Source organism: Triturus cristatus, chromosome 5_2 (genome assembly GCF_964204655.1).
Source record: "Triturus cristatus chromosome 5_2, aTriCri1.1, whole genome shotgun sequence".
Lineage (NCBI taxonomy): Eukaryota > Metazoa > Chordata > Amphibia > Caudata > Salamandridae > Triturus > Triturus cristatus.
Genome location: NC_140588.1, coordinates 101638328 through 101661589, shown reverse-complemented (window position 1 = coordinate 101661589; position 23262 = coordinate 101638328). Strand labels below are relative to the sequence as shown.

The 23262-nt window shown below is 45.6% G+C and overlaps 1 protein-coding gene across 1 annotated transcript in view; it reads left to right on the top strand.

The window, feature by feature from the left end:
- The window catches only part of LOC146822696 (uncharacterized), a 94849-nt gene that overhangs the window by 40791 nt on the left and 30796 nt on the right, over positions 1–23262 (top strand). The gene's annotated exons all lie outside the window — the stretch shown is intronic.

The following is a 23262-nucleotide window of genomic DNA, read 5'->3' as shown; positions in this document are numbered from 1 at the left end:
ACGTAATTAAAACATAGAAATGGCTAAAAAAATTTTATCCCCTTGCTAATACCCATATGTGGGTGTATTTATCTAGCAGAAGCAACACTCAGAGTTGTTTATACTCACGGAATAAAGCACAAATCACAAATACATCACCAAAGCAACATATAACATGCATTATTCTAATTTTCTACTATTAGTATGCGTACTCAAGTTAGTTTACAATTAGTATAGCCATGCAAAGTGCAATTCCCACATGTTATTCTTTTGGTAGTATGATTGATAAATGTTTCACTGCAAACCAATTAATATGATTACTATTAGTTAATTATTCAGATTAATATAAACATGCAGAATGGGGGGGTATACAAAATTTTGTACTAACCGCTCCAGCAATGGCACATGCACTTTAGCACTGATTAGCAGGGGTAAAGTGCCCACAGTCCTAAAGCCAATGAAAAGCAGGTCATAACAATAGGTGGAGGAAGGCAAAACGTTTGTGGAAAACCTTTAAAAAAGGGCAAGATTCAACAGTATTGAACCCAATTCCCGCTTTTCAATGGTGGTTGATCCTTCAAAACCTCTCATGGTCGAGGCTCTGTCAATTGGTGGCATTTGTTTGAGTTTGAGAGGATGACATTGCAGAAACTGGGTTTGAAGGAACAAGTGGCACTAAAGGATAAGCGGTGAGGTCAGTCACGCTGGCTTGCAGCCATAACTATACTGCTTTACAGAATGAGTGCCTTAGTAAACGATTCCATCCCTCCTCCCTTAGTGGCATATTATCAAGCCAGGCGATAAAATTATCGCCGCTTTGGCGGCAGAAAACTGCCGCTAAAACGGCGATAATGGGCTTGATAATATGCTCTATGGAATTCCAATTGAAGCCCATGTTAAATGTGAAGGACGGCTAACATGAGCCTCAATTTTATTTTATCGCCTGGCTTGATAATATGCCCCTTAGATCCTGAAATTAGTGCTGTAGGATTTTCAGCAGGGGTGGGCAGTAGCAACTGCAATTTCAGTATGTAGTGATCCAGGTGATGCGGGTAATTAGGCCGTCATGAGGAGGCTTTGAAGCAACAGACCTGGTAACAGTGTGCTGGAAGGATCCAATATTTTCAGCCTTGGAGAATGTGCTTCCCTCCTTGAGATCTGTTGTTGCTTATTGGGGCATTGTTGGAGATGAGCCGCGGGAATGCGTTCTATTTGATATGCTTTCTTACAAGGTGTTTGGTGGTAGTGACCACAGTTTACCCAAAAAATTGAAACCTTTAATATCGATCCAATATACGTACAAAAAAGTAATTAGGGAATACATATCACAAATAACTTTCAAGGGGTTGTAGTAATCGCTTCACAACCCAAATTGAAATATCCTTATTTTTTGTCGTAAGCCCTTTTTAAGCTCCAAATTTAGCAACCACTGTGAAAAAATGTGTCCCTGTGCAGCAAGAGATTTCCAGTGGCCCTCACGATCCCCAAAGCACTGTGTGGCATGTTTATTATTTTTTATTGCAGTTACTAAAGTTTCTGCCTTCTGCAAGGGGGAGAAAGATTAGCAGAGCCATGTTTATTGAAAATTGCCTGCTGCTGCCTTGTGGAACCGCCCCTAGGCGGTTCCAAAAACTGGCTGCCTAGCACCCACGGAGAACACTGCACCATGGTCCAGAGGTGTGTGCGTGCTGCCTAGCATACGATTTGTGGTGGAAGCATACGTTCCCAGTAGAAAGTCCTGTGTCTAGACAAATTCGCAGTGAAGCACATGAAATGAAATGTGTGGAATGTTTAGAGGAAAGAAAACATTTCCCCTTGTCACACCTGCCTTAAGGAGATCCAGATCTTAGTAGCGTGGACTGTGCTTCAAAAACAACTTCTGCTTGCACTGATCCATCCAAGTTACACCCAAGTAACGCCCCCTTGATGCAAAGTAGAGCAAAGTAGTGCAAAGCGCCTTTGGCATTGTGAAAAGGGGATCTTTAGAGTGCAAAATACCTATGCACCGGAAAGTAAATACACTTGCAAGAGCCTGCTCTGCTTGTGTGACTTCACGTGACTGCCCCGGTGCAAACCCTTAGTTAATCTGGTCATTTGTATGACACGCAGGGGCAGATTTTACAAGCCCCTTGCGCCACCACTACGTCACTTTTCGTGACGTACTGGTGGCGCAGGGGGCTCCTCCATATTTACAAGGAGAGGAAAAGCCACCCTGCGTGACTTTTCCTCTCCTCGTAAATATGGCCCCTTCACACGCAGCACTGTGCGTTGAAGGGGCGTTCCATGGGTGTTGCTGTGGGTGTTCCCACGCAACACCCATTGAACAAGGCACATCTCCAGATTTACGAGAAATCGTAAATCTGGAGATACGTGTGAATGCTACACCACCGAGGCGCAACGAGGAGAAATGTTTTCATTTCTCCTCTTTTTTCCTCTTTCAATGCGTGCTGCATTCTACAGCATGCATTGAAAGAGGAAAAAGACTCTTGTGATTGTTTTTATGCAGGAAGGTGTCCCTTCCTGCACAAAAACAATCTCCCCACGACGCAGGCATCCTTGCACCATGGTGCAAGGGTGCCTGCGCCGGCACATGGCTGCAGTTTGTGCGCCAGCGCAGGGGAAGCACAGAGATGCGACATATTCTTGTAAATATGTCGCATCTCTGGGCTTTCCAAACTAACGCAGCACAGCGCAGCAAAATGACTTGCAGCACCGTGCTGCGTTACTTTGTTGTAAATCTGCCCCAAAGTTTCCTTTTCTGTAGTCAGCAGTGCTCTGAAACATGTCACTTTTAATTATAAAGCATGGCCTGCTGTCACTCTCCATGAAAGACTGGGATAATGTTAAGCCGGTTACCATTGACTGCTGTTGGCGCAGGGCACTGTCACCGCCCAATAACTCCCCCATCCAGGACTCTTTGGCCTCATGACCACCTCGGCATTATATTTGCTTCCTTTTAATCTTTGCCCTCTGGAATGGCACAGTTCTATGAAATTGCTGATTTTACTGCTCTTGGCAGTGTTAACACGCCTAAAGTATTTATACGCTGCTGTAAGATTGCCTCTTATCATTTTAGTTGAGTTACTGTCAGATACCGAGTTCTTTTTAGCCTTTGGTCGCATAGTTGAAGGTCTGCGCTCTCCCTATTATGGAAGAACTTGCAACTTCTATAAGTGTTGTTGAATTTTGCCTTCAGAGTTTAATTTGTTTTCCTCGGAGCTTGTAAGCGTGAATTCTCCAACAAAAAGTCTCACCCACGAAGTGCTGATGGTCAGGTTTTCTTTGCATGACGCATAAAAAGTCAGGGACTACCCTGTATTTTCAGATAGAGCCGCTCCTCTCTCTGCAGTCCTGGGATTGTGAATGTCCTTCTCTGAAATATTTAAGCAGTATAGGAGATAGCCAGGGCCGGATTGGGAGCACAAACCATCCCTGGCAATTCTGCTGGACCACCCCCCGGGGTGGGGGTGGCGGGGGGGGGGAGGGGGCAGGGGGTATGCTAGTGAGAAGCAGCACTGCTGCCGCTTTTGTTACAGGGGGCTAATATTGCAGCACTGCTGCAAAACCAGCGCCCAGGAACAAAACCGACCCCCAGCACTGGAACACCAGCACCCACCCTTCCGGCCCATCGGGAAAACGCCTGGCGCCTGCTACAGCCAGTCCAGCCCTGGAAGTAGCTGCATTTGCCTCTGTGCTTCTATCACAGGGAGTTCAGTCTCTATATTTTGTGATAGGGAACATAATCCCGGTGCCTCTGCGATAGGTCATGAGTTCTTGTGTTTCTGTGATAGTGAATTTAGGGCATGATTTGAGGTTTTGCGGATAGAGTACAGTCCATCAGGGTGGCGGATATTATCTCCAGCACCCTGACAAACTGCCATATGCCAGATTTAGAGATGACTGCCAGCCCACCGGTCATATCTGTACATTCACTGGTCACAAGCGACGGTTTCTTTATTAGGGCATAGAAGCGTTGCCCTCCCACCGCCACATGCATTACCATTAATTTACAAAATCAATTGAATTTTTTAATTAATTCATAAAGGGTGACCAAGCTCTCCAGGCTTTGAATACCAACTTTGGGGCAGGGCTTGGCCAAACCTGCAGATTGACAGGCAGCAGGTATTACATTAAGTGAACATGTCTGGTTAGACAGGTTTCCTATGGTGGCCAACCAGACTTGCACCCTTTAGTCCTCCTGATCCAGTGCTGTTAAAAAGCTTGGGGAAATGCAGTGCAGCTACCCTGGTCTTCTTTGGAGCACTGGGTTCCCCTGCTCCCACCAATCCTTGTTTTGTTCTCATAATGTTTACTTCAAAAATAGCATGACAGCAATGCACAGATTTGTCCTGTTAACGGCAGTATCTGTACTCAGATGGCAGAGCAGGGGTTGGAGTAACACAGAAAATGGCCAATCACTGTATGTCTTTATTTGTAATCCTTACAATAATTAGCCATGTTCTGTTCCTTGGTCATGGTGTTGAGTCCCGTTGCCTCGTGCCATTGTACAGCACTGTGTGTTAAGATGCAAAGGTACACTCTGGGCCAGATTTACAAGCCCCTTGCACCTCCTTGCGCCGCTGTTGCGTCACTTTTTTTGATGCAACGGCGGTGCAATCAATGCGGCCAATCTAGAACATGACGCATCTAGGGAGATGCATCACGTTGTAAAGTCCTGCGTCACATAATACCTGTTTCAGGTATAAGGTATGCAGGCTAGGTGTTCCGACGCACAAAGCCATGTAAAACTGTGTCCCTCTACCTCTTCACTGCGTCAAAATCCCTACGCTTGCTCAGACCAGAAGTAAGGAATGATGCACGGTTTTTTGTATGGGACTCACCTATCTGTTGTGGCACATTGCTGGAGTTGCGTCACTTTAATGAGCAACTCCAGTGATGCGTCACTTTTGTGCCTACAGATGCGTCAGTATTTCGGACGCATCTGTTAATCCTTGCGCCATGGAGCACTGTATTACAAATACAGAGCATCCATGGTGGCGCAAGGACATTTGGCACTGGCGCAACGAAACTGACACATCTATGCAGATGCGTCAGTTCCTTGTAAATTTGCCCCTCTGTGCGTCTTGGGCAAAATGCCGTCGGACTCGGAGGTTCGATCTAAAACACCCATGACAAAGCAGACCAAATGTTGAAATTAAGTTAGGAAGTTCCCCTTGGCTTGGGAAGTAAGGAAGAAAAGAAGGGACAATACCCCGCCCTAAAAGGGGGCTGTCTCCTGTGCTCGCAAGTAAAAGTGACAGCTACCCTACGTACAGCCCTGGAGACGGGAATAAAATACTCTCGGTAAATCAACATATTTTTTTTCTGAAACTAATCCAAGGGCACATGAGGTGAGGAGTGTAATACGTGAGGGGAGCTAGAGGGTGTGCAGTTATGAGTGTTGTAGCATGGATTAACATAAAATCCCGTTAAGCACACAATAACACTAGAAGTGTGTCATGTATTCCAAGTAACGTTAACAGTAGTGGTGTGCCTTAAATAGATCCATTGTGCAACTATTAACGTGCAATGTGCCGCACGTGCAGTATGCTGTTGGTTATTGAACGTTAACCACTAGCAGTGTGCACTGCACGTGTCGGATTGGGAAGTACTTCTGCCCGGATCAATGTGCGATCCAATGTGCACACGTTAGCCCTGCACAGTGCCACACACCCTATGTGTAAATGCTAATTTTAGCGCCGAGCCCTGCATGCTGTTATCTATCAATGTATGGTGCAGATAAGAGAAAAGGAATCCATATAAGAGGAAACAAAATGTTGCAGCACATTCCAGCAACAAAAGCAACAAACTGGTGAGGGTAGAACTGCGATACCTTGTTACTGGATGGTTTTAGACTCAGCTAATATTACTCGGGAGTTTTACCAGCTTTCCTATTAAGGCAACACTCACAGGCTGAACCTTAAGGAGGGCAGCTGTAGTGGGTAGAGGGGGAAGAGGCGGGATCCTGGCGTTAGGTTTCACTTGGCCTAAGACTCATTATATTCATCTCCCACCCACAAGCCAGGGTGTTGTTTGAGATGCAAGGGGAGTCCTAAATAAGTGGGTGTGCATATCTGCAGGCGTTCAGTCAGTCATCCACTGCCCTAAGCACCCACTCACAAGGATTTAGTGGACCTCGTTGTTTCTGGTGCCTTCAGCCGCCTCTGATATTTTTTTCATCTGCTTTAATTATTATTTTCAGCTTAGTCAACATTACTATTTCTTACAACTATTGGCTTTTATATTTTTGTATGCAACAACATCGATAACCGATGCATGTGATTGTTGTTCCATTGAGATAAATAGTTAAGGAATGTATTTGGGAGTTGTATTCTGACTAGTGTCCTTTTTTTTCAATAAAAGCCACGATGCCGAGGCAGGACAGGACTGTTGCTGTGCATGGCTTATTTATTACAGAAGGAAGTGTGTTTTCACAGTACAGATTGCATAGTGGGTGTGGAGTCTTACATGCCCACTGATGATTTTATTTTATGTTAGACTTGCGACAGATAAAAATACAAGTCAGGTTTGGGCAAAAGTAGCTCGTAATGCACTATTTCCTCAATTGTCTTTCAAATGTCTCTCAGGTGGAGAAAGCCCTCCCCCCCAATCCTAACATATGCCAGTCTGGCTCACTTGAAAAGTCAAACTTGCCCACAACTTTTACGCCCCACTGCTTTGAAAAGTCACCAGCTGCCACTGACTGTCATGGTGGTTCCTTTTTAATGTACACAACGTTTAGTGAATGGCTCCCATTGGTTTTGACTGTGCTCACCAGGCTTCCAAAGACGGAGCAAAAAATATTTACACCGACACCCTGGGAGTTTTCTCGCGGTGTATTGGGGGGGCCATTCTTTTTTTTATTTGTCCCTCATGGCCAGATTTTTCCGGCCGGTTAAAACAGGGTAAAAGAAAATGCAGTACTCCGTTACCCCAAATAGGCATTCAGTGTAATGTTCTTCCTCTCATACGCCAGCCCAAGCACAATAGGGGCAAGCAAAAGCAGGGCACGTAATGAAGAAGAAACATTTTGTCTGACCAATTAATACTGGGCGCACAGAACTCAAGGGTAACTGTGCAGTCCATGTTTCCATGGCCTATTATCCTTGGCACCTCAAGAACTAGAGGTGCTACTGCGAGCATAACGAACATAATAAACCTTATTTTAGGCTTTGACTCTCATGTGTTACAAATTGTAAGCAGTCAAGGCTTACACAAGGTTGGTGTGCATTAAAGGGGCATTCCATGGGTGGTACATCAGTGTTCCCATGCACCCACCCATGGATTTGGAAGCAAAGCCCTTTCTACTAAAAATATAAGGACTAAAATAGGTAAGGATTTGTGGCAAAAGTTTACTCTTTCTTTTGGCAAGTGGTGCAACGTTCTCTTTTCTTAAAACCTTTCTAACTTTGCATGTGTGTTGTAACGTACAGCATACATACAACGTTTAAAAACGTTTTAAATGATGTCCAAGCACACGATTTTTTACTAGAAGGGTGCCCCGTTCAGAAAGCCATAGGGCAAGCGGTAACTACTGGCCCCAACTGCAGGCTGAAGTCTTTGGTTCATGATATGGATCCTGGGCAACTGGGCCAAGTACCCCTTCAGCACTCGACTCTCAGTGGTAGCACGGGTTGAGCAGTCCAAGGCTTCTCGGGGAAGAGGTAGACAGAGGAGGTTGAACACAGACTCACAACTCAAAATACATTAAATGAAAGCAATGGACAAAGTCAATCCAGTTCAATTACATTAATATTTGACAAACACAGCCACATAAGTACATATGGCGAATGTCTTAAAGTCATCTGATCATGGCTATAAGTTTATATTGAGGATGGTTCAGAATGAAAAATCTCAAGGAAATTGAGAAACATGACGGTGAAGTAGGAGGGTGTCAGAATAGTGAGGATTTCAGTAGAAAACCTCTAAAATGGAACAAGTGTTTAGCGTATAGCTTTACGCTCTCAAGAATATGGCAAGCAGAGAGGTCTGTACCTCTCAAAGTCAAACAAGGATCTGCTCTAAACTCTAACAGCGCATACTTTACTTAAAACATACAGATACATTCTCATAGTGCGGTCTTCACACCACCCTTCCAGGAACCAATAGAATTTCACATCATGTGCATAATGGCAACATCGTCAAACTTTCTCATCCAACGGAACCTGGACATTCACTCAACCTTGAATAGAACACTGTTAATATGCGATGAAAAGACTCCTTCTCTAGTTCATTAGCTTCTTCACGTCTCTGCTAAGATTTTCTTCTGAAGCCTCACTATTACTCATACATAGTACTCCTTTCTCTAGCTAATGAAGCCTTGGATTCCACAACTGCAGAGAAAAAAAACATGCAAGGCAACCAGATGCATTTCAAATTCAGGCCTAGTTAAATTAGCATGCTTAAACACTAAAATGTGGACTTCAATTACATGATAATATGTGCACGTAGTACTCCAAAATAAATGCAGCAATATAAATGTAATTTATGAGAATGAGTTCATGCTTTCATTGTGTAAAGCACTTCCAAATAAATGAAACATAACTTAAAACATAAGTGTAAATACATATGAGAACTACATTTCTTCATGGTTAAGCTAAACATTAATGTACACACGTTTATAAATCTCTAGTTTCTACAGTGAAAACAATTCAGTCATATAGTTGAATACTTCTCTTTTTATTAATAAAGTTAGGCCCACAGAATATATGGTGCTAAGTGCACATAAATATTGCACTTCTGTGAGGTGTAAGGGTGAAGCTAAAATCATGCTCCAATGTCATCAGTATGATCATATTTGATCAGCAATGTGTTACTTATTTCAGATCCCCTAACTGTTTTGACTACCTCTGCTGATGTCTATACCCTCAATTGTGGCACCCTATTTAAATTTGGCTCATTCAATTCGAATATTTCCGCCTCTCTGGAATAAAGTAACATGTCCTACCAGACTGAAAGCGTTACCAACCTGTTGACATATTCCAGGAGAAAGAAAACACTTGTTTTCTGTGTTGGGGTGATATGTATGCATGTTTCTAAAAGTACGAACTTGTCCCAGGCCGTTGGAGCGCTCTATAAACGGACCTGACTATTTATACATTTTGTGAGGTACAGGTAGATGAAGTGTTCCCCCAGAAGCACAGGATGTTGAGTCGAGGCTGGATGGCCGATTTCAAGGTCAGAAGGTCTAGTCTCTGGGCCTCATTGCCTCCCTGGTTGGTGACCTGGTGCAAGGACAGTGGGTGTGGGATTGTGTGCGTGCAATCAATGAATTATGGTGGGTAAATTATTTTTGCCTTTGATGACAAGTTGCCGGGACAAGGGCTATCTGACAGGACAGGTCCCCAAATATGAGTACAATTTATTTTGAAGGGTCTTCTATAGACTGTGACATAATGCATGGTGAGTTGGAGTCTGCCAGGGTAAGGACCATATTTTTGTCTAATACTGTTGGGCCATTTGTGCATTTGGTGACATGACGCATGGGCAGAGTGAGTGTAGCAGGGTGGTGGTTCTCCAATCATTTTATTGTTGTGGAACAGTTTGTGGATTTAATTAGATGCTGCAGGGGCCGTGGACACCTTTGTGGTCTTCTTTGCTGAATTTTTTGGGGGTCATTTATGCATTTGCGTGTTGTAGGGATAAAGGAGGCTGGCGAGACTCCTTCCTTGTTTTTAGTATATTTTAGGGGAGTCTTATATGCATTTGATGACTTGGTGCGGGGCAGTGTGAGTGGAGGTTCAACAATATATTTGTAAAGGTTTATGGCTGGTACATTATACATTCGGTAGCATGGTGTAGGTGCCGTGGGTGCCTTTGAGAGTGGGCCTGCACTATTTTTACTTGATTAATTGTGCAGGCAATTTATCGATTTAGTGAATTAATATAGAGAAAGCGAGTATCTGGAAGGATGAGGTAAAGCAATACATTTTGTATTTAGAGGCAGACATTAATCTATGTATTTAAATATGTTAATGGCAGTGGGGTTGGGAACATTGGGCTGAATATTTCACTAAAGTTTTTCAGTTTGAATGTATTTATTTAGTGACATGATTAAGGGATATAGTTGATAAGGCAGAGAAAGATTAATAATTTATTTTAGAGTGGGGTCATAAAGCCCTGTATAAAGAAACTATGAGTTCCAAAGTGAACCTCTGTCTTTCAACCACTGCACAGAACAGAGCTGGCACTGCCATGACAAGGATACACCTTTCATCACATCACAGGCATTTCAACAAGTAGTTATCCCCATCAGCACAGGTCTGAGCCGATCTCACTCTTGAGAGCCAGCACTGGCACTCCCAATGTCACCAGGTACATGGGTAGGAAAAGACCCTAATTTGGCAATGTTTTTCCAAATTTGGACTGAACTCAATCTTACAGCCAACTGGATCAATGGCCTCAATATCTATGTAGCCAGAAGAGGAAAGGATACCGGTGTGCAAGGAAAAATGAACGGTTGGATCTAGACCAAGAGCTCTTCTGGTAAAGGCATGGAAAAGTGGAACAGTGTCCACCACTGAGCAGCCTGCCAGGCAAATACAGGTCACGCCCTGCTGAAGGCGTAGCCTCCAAGCATGGCTTCACTTCAGGTGGATCGGTCACATAAGGATCAGTCTGTTAACTAAAACTTGTAAAGATAGCCGTGCAGAGGGTGAACTGGAATGTGATATCCCAGTTACATCTTATTGTAGAACAACTACCGCAAGGTTTGACATAGCAACCAATAACCACACACAAGCATGCCACTCTTTACTCAGAAAATGAGGCAAAGCCTGTTAAGTTTTTTTTCTCCTCTCTACCAGCTCTCACTGTGTGAAAATATCACCTTCTACAAAGAACTGACAGAATAAGACAAAGGAGTTATCGCCACCAGAATGCCATAAAAAGTGACAATCTAGTGGAGATAAGCCCTTATAAATATGCCCCATAGTTACTAATGGTAGTAATAAGGTGAGGTGGGAAAACTGAGTGACAGCATTGAAGAAGATTTGTACATTGAAGGTATCCCCAAAAAGCTGATTCCTCAGTCCTAAAATGTTACACAAGAAATAGGTCTAGTAAATTCAACATCTTTCCATCTTTGGACTTAGTGTACTCTCCCATTAGATGACAGGACTCACCTTTGGTTAGCATAAGCACTGCCCACAGGCACCGATTGTCTCCAGAGGCTAAAAGGTGCTGAGTCATGGAGAAAAGTTGGATGTTGGCTTATAAATTAAATGATTGTTTGCGAGTGAATTAGTTAAACAATGCTAATGGTTGAAGAGAAGACAATGTTTTGTAAACAACATGGTACAAAGTTTGCAAAGCTATGAGACTGCAAGTAAGTGTATAGATTTATTTCCTTAAATAAGTACAATCCAAGGTATTTTTCCGTTTAGACTATGCTCACTTGCTTTCAGAGTTGAGAGCGATTTTGTGCTTGAGGAAATTCCAGCCCACTCTGTGGCAGAATGAGTGACCGACCAGAGTCTGATGGTTTCAAAAGTGCTCCTAAAACAGCTCCGCGAATCCTCAGTAGCTGGGACTCATAATAAGTAGGTCTGGGCTAAAATTCTGTTCCGCTTGCGGAAATTGCGATAATTTGACATTTTCGCGTTCCGCGGAGAGCGCGAAAATGTCAAAATTTCTGCAATCCGCATTTTACCGGAATTTTTTTGCTTGCTCGCGCTGTAAAATGATACATTCTTGCATGCGCACGATCGCCTTACCTGAATCCCCACATTCGCCGACAAGTTTTCCCGATCCGGTTACGTTCTCCACGAGATTTTGGATTGTTGGTAGCCATTTGCGCTGTCTCGCGACAGTTCACGCCCGCAGTAACGTCATTCATCACGCGATCACGTCTTTCTTCTCGCGATCATGCACCGCCAGACAAGTGAAAACAAGATGGCCGCATGGGTAAGTTGGCGAGCCGCGACCACACAGAAAATATCGCGAACAGGCGGGAAAAAAACTTCCGCATCTTCGCGATATTTCCGCGTGTTTGCGGAGATTTTTAACATTTTTGCGATAATTTGCGAAAGTGAATTTCGCAAATTCCGCCCACCCCTAATAATAAGTGGCCTAAGTAATCTTTTTATATGAATATATTATTTGGAATTAGACAAAAAATTATGGTAATTTTTTACAAATTGTACGAGAGATAGAAACGTAAGGAAGGTAGGCATAATGATTGCATGTGACAACAGTTCCAAAATTCCAACAATATATCAAAAGCAAAGTCTTGTTATCCATATAAGTGACACCACGTCCTGGATGGACAACATGCTCTCTACCAAGTCAGTTTGCCTCCTAATCAAACTTTCAGTTTTCCTGCTCCTTTGATTGTTAGGATCAAGGTGTTGAGAATTCAATAGAGTATGGTGTGGGGTCGGAGTTGCGGGGTGTGTGTGGGGGAAGACGGGGAGGTGGGGAGGAGGGGGGGGGGGAAACAACAACAATACACATTCAAAAATAAAATGCAAAGAACTTACCTGCTGCCCGATGCTCTTTTTCATGTCCTCGCTGCCGCAGGCTCTGGATGCAGTCTTCTTCCTACTGGCGCTCTCCTCGGTTGACTGGGGTGGAAAGGGAAGGACTTCCGCCCTAATACAATGCGAAACCAGCCAATCATGGAGCTGCGCTGCAGCTCCAGGTTTGGCTGGAGAAGGTTAACGCTGTACTCATTTTGAGGCTGGGGGCCTGCGGCTGCAATCCCTTTGCTGTTTTTCAGCCTTGTGATTGCAGGCTTTGAAGTACGCGTGTGAGATTGGTCGGCTGTAGGCAACCAGCCAATCTGAACTGTGCGCTGGCAGGGGGTTGAATTACTAGTGCAACCTCACTGATCAGCCCCAACCCCTGCCATCGCGCTGTAACAGCGCAAGCCTGGGACACATTAATAAAATAGTATTTACCACCATTTTATAAATGTGTGTGCCTGCTGCACTCACAGCAGGCGGGCGACGCGCCTCCAACATAATGGAGGAGCTGCCGCTGTGAGAATCCCAATGTTCTGTGTCAACAGATCTTATGTGATAGAGAGGGTCCAATAAAAACATATTGACAAATTTACTATACAGTTTCCAAACAGAGAAGACAAAAAGTGTTCATCTTCCTTTGGAAGCCCTCGTCCTCTTTCCCTTTGAGCTGCCCATCTTAGGTCTATAAAACCTGTAACATTTCTATTCTCAAGCTAATTTTAAAATATGGAAGCTAAAAGAACACTGTCTTTTTCCACATTTTACATATTCTTTTTTGTCTAACAGCAGCACATATTGCCAAGAAGAAATGCGAACAATACTTTCAACATTTTCAATTGTAAACCTTTCGTTTTGTATTTAATAAGGTTGGCTTGAATTGTTAATATTGATTTACCTTTCACCCTTTGAAAGTCTTTCATCTCATCGCTATAGATGAGAGCCACATACCTAAATTGATAAATACTTTGCTATAAATACAGCATAAAACAGAAGACTATTGTTAGAGAATGAATCAATATTAATTATAGTAGAATTATAATTTATTTCATCGGGTATCAATTCTATATAAAGTGCCTTTACGTCTAGTGAAAGATTTTAGGATGAGGTAAATTCCCCTTAGTGCATTCAATTCATTTTTTAAAATGGCATTTTTTTTGCTGGTAACAGGAAATATATGGAAGAGAGACTTTTGGGCGGGTATTGAATTTGTTACCACGCTTGCATTTGGGCACGTGCTTTAGGGAGCTTGTCAGCCTTACAATGCTACTGGTGTGCCACTAGTCTGTCTCTGGTTCAAAATAATACCTGGCTTATTTCAAGTATGGGTAGGATGTGTGTTTGGGGCAGGTGGATGGTATTGGGCAGAAGGAGATGCCCCAGGGGATGAGAAGTAAGAATCAGGAGGATGGAAGCCAGGACCAGACATTTGAGGATGATAGAACCAAGACAATTACCAGAAAAGTGCCAGGAGGACCAGGAGGAAGAGAAGAAGATCAGCATCACCATGAGAACCAGAAACAGAAGACCAGGAGGAGCAAGACGAAGAGGAAGAACAGCAGAACCAGAAAGACAGCCAGAACCTGGGGGGGGGGGGGGGGACGAAGAGGGGAAAAGGTAGAGCAGGGTTTAAAAGACAGGGGAAAAAAGAACACTTGTCTGCAGGCCGGCGGACTGGCTGGACGCCTTCTCTCCTCCATCCTCTTCCTGGCTTCTGTGCGAGCAGGAAGCACCCAGGCTCCCCATAGCCAATCACAATGCTTCAGTGCAGTGTTGTGATTGGTCTGAGCGCCATGGTTCAGCGCTCAGACAGGGAATGGGAGCCTGGGTATGCTCTTCAACCAGGCTGTAAGGCAGCCTGGGTGGAGAACATACAAAATGCCCATGACTATTTGGCTGGCTCAGGACGGCTGGCCAAACAGTCATGGGCACTCAGAGAGTGCCACCACTCATCCCCCCTGCGCTGCCCAGCCCCACCAAACTGCCTCAATACAGAAAAATAAAATGATAGTAACCTTGCATTATTATAATTTTATTTTTCCTTTTATACAGTGCTGAAAGGCAGTGGGGCGACACTCCTTCACCTCAGCGGGGGAGCCGCCACTGCCAAGTACGGGGATTACAAAACCGCTAATGTACGGGCGACCTAAGTCTCTCCCTGGACAGTAAAAGGGCCACACAGGGACGGACAGGCCATTTATTTCACCGGGCATTTCCCCCGTAGGCTGGACCTGCAGTTTTTGAAAGCCCAGGGACACATGTGGCTCTGTCACTTTCGCCAACTCCCAAGGCTTACTGCAGCTGGCACAGTGAGGCTTCAAGAGGGAACGAAAAAGAGGGAGGGAGGCAGAAAGGTAGAGAGAAGGCGAACAGAGAGGGAAAGAGAGCGAACGGGTGGGTGGAAAGAGAGAGATACCAGGAAGAGACGAAAGAAACACTGCAGTACCACACAAATAGTGTTCTTTTCCATGTTTAATGTTGCTGCACCGGGGTACGTATAATTGCAGACTGTAACTCTGCCATTTCCTGACGAGTAAAGGTGCTCAGAGTGGGGCGCGCTGCTGTCACGCTTGGTAACCACTCAATGTCTTGGCATGGGCTGTAAAACAGTATCATGGCCGTTTCAATCCGTTTTTAGTCATTAGTACAACATGTGTATGCGTGATTATATACACTGTGCTGATTACTGAATATTTGTTGAATTCATTAAAGCCCTGTTGGGTCTGTCTCCCGGTGCGGATGGATCCGGGCAGCTGGTCACGTGGCCCCAGCAGCTCATCACAATTCTAAATGAACATATGTTTGATTATCTCTGAAAGCCTATTAACTGATGCAGGCTTCAAAGGCCCACTTCAGCATGTATTTATTCACCATGACAATGGGTTCCAGGTTGGCACTTCAGTCACACCCTCGAGCGATTCATAGGCCCTCAGAGAACAGCTCAGCGTGAGCTCACCTGTTGCAAGTGTCAACAGTCTGCGCGGCAAACCGCCTGATTCGGATGTCACATTGTTTGAAAACAAGGTTTTAGCAACAACAGAACTCCAAATACAAAGAATACAGCACTTAAAGGGACAGTGCTGAACTCTAGCAACAAAGACCTCCGAAAAGCAAGCACGTTAGTGAATGCAGATGTTGTGTCACCCCCGGCGCCTCCTCTACTCTTGGACTCCGATGACGTGAAAGCAGCATTAGGAGTAGAAAGTGAAGAGGGCTTTTGGAACGTTTTTACTTTCCGAACTTTCTACTTTTCGCCCTTAAATAAGGAGCAAATCGAGGCGCAAAGGCTGGCACGAGGGGTCAAATGAAATCTGTGATGTCATAGGGGATGGGGGGGGAGAGGTGCTGATCTCACTTCTGCTACTCATCGCACTTTGGTAGATCGAGGCCCATTCAGAATGTACACGCCGTGGCCACGAAGGCACCCACTTGTCACAGAGGCATGCTGTTATTGCTTATTAAAATGATGTTAAAAAACAGATGCAAGAATTGTGTATTCATTTTCTCAGTGTAGATCTATAACCAGGGTCTGTTGGTGTTATAAGGCAATTGAGATACAGATTATGTGGCAGAGCCGACTACATTATGGTGCAAGAAAAGTTAAATTATGTGACACCATCTGTGAGAGTATTGCTTTTTTTTTTTTACATTTCAACACCTATTAACACTAAGGGCCCGATTACGATGTCAGAGGGACCTGAGTCCGTCCGACATTGTTTGGGTACTGGGTCCAACCGACCTCCTGTCGGCAGTCCCAACCCAGAAATTAGAATGCGAGCGGACAGTGTTCGGTCGCACTCCTATTCATTACAATGGGAGCATGCATTCCGACCGCATTACATGCTCTCAGTGTAAAGTGAAGAGGTGTATTTGATCCCTGTACCCTGTGGCAGGGCCCTCAAGGTTCCTGCCAAGGGGTACAGGAATCAACAGGGGGCACCCTCTGTCGCCATCCGGATGCCTTGCACCCATGGGGTCCCTGCTGGGTGCCCTTGAATTCGACTTCCCACTACCTTTCTGTGCTAGAAAGGCCAGCAAGGAAATGCTGTTGGAATCCAACATTGTAATCCCTTGGGCGGAAAGAGCCACCCTTGGGATTACAGGAGGCTTTCCAAATGGCAGATGGAGTCTCCAAGCCCGTCATACGCCATTCGGAAATCCAGTTTGGATTAATTTACGACCGACTCCATCAAGATGGGTCGGTTAGAAAGGATTCCAAACAGGGGATTACGAAGCTGTAGGAACGACTCCGACTGACGGTCGGAACCATTTCCTAATGCATCGTAATCGGCCCCTATGTGGGGAAAGCTGTCTGGGCAAATATAACACCTGAATAAAGCAATATTGAATGAACAGACCATTAATTAACCTCTTCAAAGTCATAACATTGCGTCCAATCACTCTTGGGCACAATGTGTAGTAACTTTTAATATGTTTGAGCTGAAAATATCCTCAAGTCCCCATAGCGTAAGAGATACATATGTATGTGTCTATTCCCACGTGTGTGGAGCAGGATACTGCTTGGATACTGGATACATGATGGGTGTGGTGTTCCAAGTTGGATGCAATGTAGAATAGTTCTTTTTTTTCAAAAATAACATGTTACATCTGCTCTGTTAACTTGGGTTAAAGTGCTTCAGTTTCTATATATAATATTACCCTTTTGGCTAATTCAAAATTCACCTTTGAACTTGGAAGAGCTCTTTACACATGTGCAGAAAAAGGATGGACCAGAGGTTGGATACCATAGTTGCCTCAACATGAAAGAGGACCATCCTGTAGGGCTGAGAAAGATTTGCTGCTGTTGCAGCCTGAAACGAGCAGGAAGGTATACTGTGATTGGAGACTTGGTTCTGTTTCCCAGAGCCACAAGAGGCTATTCAGCACAGACAGCTAACCCCTGCACAGCTTTCCCGAGCCCTTTCTCTCTCCCCTCGGTCTGATCCAATAGCATCTTGCGAGAGTGCCCCTGATTGCAGACACGGATCAATGATTGCTTCTGTGACCCTCACTTCATTCACTCATAGAGACTGTGACCAACACAAAATACCTCCCTCCCAACAAGGCCTGTGAGGCTTCCCATTCGCATCTGATGATCCTGTTGCCAAGGGCCTCTGGGTAATGGCATCCAGGTGAGGCCCATGGGCCTTCCTGCACTACCATTTCATCCCCAAAGACTGAGGACACTGAACAACCATCCCGAGCAAGGAACCCCAAACTTTGGGACAAGTGTATATATCGATAAGGGAAGAGATCCTGTTGGGGTGATGAGGGGCTGACACGTTCCTTAAACGGAATGCACTGAGAACATCCCAACTAAAGAACTGGAAGTGAGATATTAACAAGGGCAGTATCGATGCTTTAGCGGCACTTTTTGCCGCTAAAGCGGCGATATTTTCATCGCCCTATTTACAAGGTGGTGCTAACATGCATTAGCGCATGTTAGCACCCGTTTTCCCGACGCCTCGCTTTGCATCTCTAATGAGATGCAAAGTGGGTGTCACTGGGAGATCCCCTGACGGACTACATTATAAAATACCGCAAGATGTACATCGCGATATTTACAAGGAGGCCCGCGCATTTTAGCAGACGCTAGTTTTTGGCAAAAACCGCGGTTTTAGCCAAAAACTAACGTCTGCTAAAATGCTGACTTACCTATACCTAACAATGGGGGTGGATTAAGCTGATACGACCACAGGGTCATATCAGCAAGGTTATCGCCGTTTTCCAATGGAACATCGCTGGAAAACCAGCGATGTTCCATGGAAAACACCGCTATCGCTGGAAAATGATCGCCATTGCGCTATGCGTTGTTGATACAGCGATAGCATGGCGATAATTGCCAGCGAAAGCCGGCGATAAATAAGTTCTCGCTAAGAGCGGCCAGTGATAATTATCGCTGCCGCTTGATAATATGCCCCGAAGTGGCTTAATCTTTGTAACCTTTTGTATTCCTGCTGTACTGTGGCTTTTTAGGTCTCGGGACCATCCGGTCGGCAGACCGGAAGTCCGGAGATTTAATGACTTGGGAGAAGAGGGGCTTGAACCCGCCCCTCTTCTGCCCTGTTCTCCATTGGCTGGCCTCGTAAATGCTGGCCAGCCATTGGAGAAGAGGTCCCGTCACTCCACTCATGCCCCGTCCTTTTCGGATCGGGGGGCGTGTTTTTTGCGAAAAGTCTCAGGGAGGAGACAACAGCAAAACACGCCCCCGAATCCGAAAAGGAGCGGAGAAAGGCGGTTGTGTGCTCGTCCGCTCCCCCTAGCTCACTCTCTACTATTGCCCGGGTATTCTTTCTGGCTGGCAGCCCACTGACGCACCAGGGTCCATGGGCTTTTATCAGGGATGCTGCTGATTTGCTTTGTGCACCAAAGGCTATGTGGTTCTCATGCATACCAAGTAATGAGTCAAAGGGTGTAATGCCCAGATGACTACTAGTAATCCGCGTTGCTATTAGTGTACTTTTCCGGCTAACAGTCCTTATGACCCTCACCAACACCGTGCTATATACAGCCTTTGCTGCTGGGTTTGGCAGGCGTATGCTAAAAACAAAATCCTCTTAATTTTCAATCTTTATCAAATGGTTTGTTTTAGTTTTAAAATGTCATGCGAGTTACTCTGAACAAAACGTAATCATCCTGTTTCATGTTGCCTAGCTTAAAATTAACACGGGTGTAGTTGCAGAGATTTAGAAGAACTCAACAACGTTTGAATGTAAAGGAAAAAGCTTGCCACTCTGTCTCGAACCGGGTGTCTGACTCTGGCTCAGCCTCATGTCCTTTTGAACTCTCGTGCTAAGCTGTAAGCGCAAGCAGTCCAAAGCACACCGCGCGTCTGATCCTTTCCACTACTATGCGCCGAAGATGCTGTTGCTGCTTCCACTTGTTGCCTTTCTGTGCACCTATTCCGGACTTCTCCGGCACAGCGTGAGGGAGGGGAAATAAACTGGAGACGAACAGACTGGGTAGGGGAGAGGAACAGACATTGGGCAGAGGAAGATGGTCAGTGGTTAGGAAGATACAAAGCATACAGAGGGCAGCCAAGTGAGGAACATGGGAGAAAGAAAGGGGGAGAATTTGGCACATGGAGCAGTAAGAAATGAGCGGGAAAAGCAGGTGGAGGAAAGCACAGGCGCAACTAGAGCCGAATTTCGGGGGGCTAAGAAAAATTTCGGGGGGGGGCAAATCTTTAAGCAATAGGCAGAGTGGAGCTGCAGGGGCTCTTAGAAGGGGTGAGCAATAGGCAGAGTGGAGCTGCAGGGGCTCTTAGAAGGGGTGAGCAATAGGCAGAGTGGAGCTGCAGGGGCTCTTAGAAGGGGTGAGCAATAGGCAGAGTGGAGCTGCAGGGGCTCTTAGAAGGGGTGAGCAATAGGCAGAGTGGAGCTGCACGGGCTCTTAGAAGGGGTGAGCAATAGGCAGAGTGGAGCTGCAGGGGCTCTTAGAAGGGGTGAGCAATAGGCAGAGTGGAGCTGCAGGGGCTCTTAGAAGGGGTGAAACAACAGCGAGGCCTCATTAACATGCAAATGGTCTTTTAAAGACTTGTGAAGTGCTCGGGTGCGGCTGTGTGTGTACCCGGGAAGCTGTCTCATCCCGGGCTGCCACACACGCAGGTGGGGAGGGGGTGGGTGGGCGGAAGCCCTTTGAGTCCAATGGGTGTTGCGCGCATGGAGGAAAGCCATGGAGGAGGGGCGGGACTGTGACAGGCTAACGTGAAAATCAGGTGGCGCTGAGGCAGAGTCAGTAGTGTTATGCCTGACTGCGACTGCCTTCTCTACATTATTTTATTTATGAAGTTGTATATAGCGCTAGCTAGACCCGTGGGTATCAGAGCGCTTTACATACACAAAGGAAAAGAAAAATTGCAAATTAGCAATACCTGCCAGTTAGGGGCACCAGCCTTTCATAGGATGTACATATCTACCTAGGGGCCAGGCTGCCTCTTTCGTCCCCCTGATGCCCGCCTCCTAGGCCCCCGGGCACCACTTCAGCCCCCTCAGCATGTCATGAACATGCTTGGTTTGCTCGTCTCGTGTTTTAGCTCTTACAGCCCAGGCTCAGCTCGTCCTATAAAATGTTCTGGCTGTCCCACCTCTACATCTGGATCGTACAACTGCGGGTGAGTTGTAGTGTTTACAAACATGCACTTTCATCGTTCACTCCACACAGATATGTACGTGTCTGTCCCCAGTCGTTTTTTTAAGCGAGAAACGGCCTCACCGTATTCTTTCTATCTTCTCTGTGGGTCCAGGCAACCCTGCAGGGACGAATAAATAGACGTGCAATGAGGGGGGCGGCCCATTACAAACACAGAAACCCGGCTGCTTCCGATCCTATAAACTGAGACACTTACACAGGCCCCGTGTCTCTAAACAACGGCGAGTGTGTGTAGACCCTCTTCAGACTCTAGCTGGCCGTTTCCCAACTTCCTCCTGCGCGATCGCGACTTGAACCAAAACACAGCTCTCCAGAAAGTGACGGGCTCCTGGAAAACACATCGTGCCCCCACAGACAGGTCAATCAGGAAACTAAGGAAAAGGAAGAGAGGCGTGGGCTGTGGAAAGCTGGGAATCTCTTTAAATCGGCTCTTGTTTTTCATCGGACATGTTCTGCTTTTTAGGTCTCGGGACCATCCGGTCGGCAGACCGGAAGTCCGGAGATTTAATGACTTGGGAGAAGAGGGGCTTGAACCCGCCCCTCTTCTGCCCTGTTCTCCATTGGCTGGCCTCGTAAATGCTGGCCAGCCATTGGAGAAGAGGTCCCATCACTCCACTCATGCCCCGTCCTTTTCGGATCGGGGGGCGTGTTTTTTGCGAAAAGTCTCAGGGAGGAGACAACAGCAAAACACGCCCCCGAATCCGAAAAGGAGCGGAGAAAGGCGGTTGTGTGCTCGTCCGCTCCCCCTTCGTCCGGTTGCTGCTCTGGTCTCCAAGGGTCTTCTTGTTAATGTTGAAACGCAAACATGTCATATTTTAGCCTGACTTGGGGAGCACCGAAAGCCACGTTTAAGGCATGTGTCTAGGGGTGCTGGTTGGCGCGCAACACCCATTGGGCTCACCGGGCTTCAGCCTCCCCCGAGAAGGTAAACACATTTTTTGCATTGTTTCCACCTGCGAAGCCGTCTTTGTTTTCATCCTCCGAATCTGCTGCTAGCGCCTTTCAGGGGGCACGAAAACCAAAGGATAGAGAGAAGGTAAACACATTTTTTGCATTGTTTCCACCTGCGAAGCCGTCTTTGTTTTCATCCTCCGAATCTGCTGCTAGCGCCTTTCAGGGGGCACGAAAACCAAAGGATAGAGCGCTTTCCAAATCATTTCATGGGCCAAGTGGAAGAAACAGCTTTAGCAGAGAAGATTCATTTCATAGTCCGAGGTTATCATGAACATCCGGCATCCTAGCCCCTTGTGGACAAATGTTGGACACCCCTGCTTTAGAACTGCCGTAAAACATGAGGGTTCCGGCTGGTTTTTCAGGTTAATTAATCAGTATTCAGGGTGGGTTAATCTTGTGGGGATTCATTTCTAGCTCCGATTTTTATTTCTGCAGTTATCTATCATTTTTAATTAAAATGCAAAGTATTTGTTTTTATTTATACCCGGGAGGATTCCTGCAGCCCTTTTCATTGAAACAGACTCTCTCCATTTACATTTTAACCTTAACCCTTTCCTTACTCTACAGTTACCTCCAGCTTTGTCATTTCCCCTTTAGCCCATTTTCTCCTCACGGTGTCGCTCGCCAGTTCTTTTGTTTTTCCACTGAAGAGATCTACGTATCCCGAATGTTTCTTTTAGTCCGGAACGAAGACCTGGCGCTGACCCACAATATTGACTGTGACATTCAGGCGTTGAGAAGCTTTACCCGTTACAGAACTATAGGATGGTGACGTCACGCCACCCTCTGAAAGTTGCACTATATAACAAGGGGATTTTCACCCATTGCTTCCAAATGAGTGCTTGCTGTTCAGTTTCTGCGCTGCAGGTGCATTAACCGTCCATGCGTCGTGTGCTAGGAATGTTTCACCCCCTGTGATATCTCGCCTAGAGTAGCTTACGTGGGCCCTTGTAAGGAGTTGCCTAAAGTGATGTCCCCAATGTTTGAGAAATTTGCCCGGAATTATCGGGTCTGCAGACTCTGGATCTGATAAACCCAACCAGGAGTCTCATGCAGTTGCCATGCCCCGCCCCAGCCCCTCTGCCTGCATACAGCACCATGTAAAGAGCAGAACAAAAATTCCCCCAGCTGAAGTAAAAAGCTCTCCCCCCTCGGCCCCCATCACCCTTCGACTGTCCGCAGCAAATTAAAGAAAATCCCGCAGCATTTACCGGGTGGTAAATCAGTGCATACTTGGGCTCGGTGTTCCACTCAAAAGGGGTAACAAGCATTTACAATGCAATGGTCTCGGCATTGGTAAAGTTAGAGCTATTGGCATTGCTCATGACATTATTTTTGTTTATGTTTTTGTTTTTAAAACATTTAAAGAAACGGCATTGTCATGAGCAATGCCAATAGCTCTAACTTTAACAATGCCGAGACCGTTGCATTGTAAATGCTTGTTTCATATATTGCTGAGTAGAGAAAGCTCCAAAACGCAGAAAAGGTGACATAAAGAATCACAGGCCATTCCCAGAGTCCGAGGGCTATTTACCTAAATTACTGAACCTTTATACTGAATAGAAAAATACTGCATTTCCATTCCTAAAAAAAAGACATCACCCTTTCTTGTCTATGCTTTATAGTAAGTGATACATGTCCTAGTTGAAGTTAATGTTCTACTCCACAACTAACCATCAGGAGTAGGCCTTGACTGTTCCACCATGCTGCCTCCTGA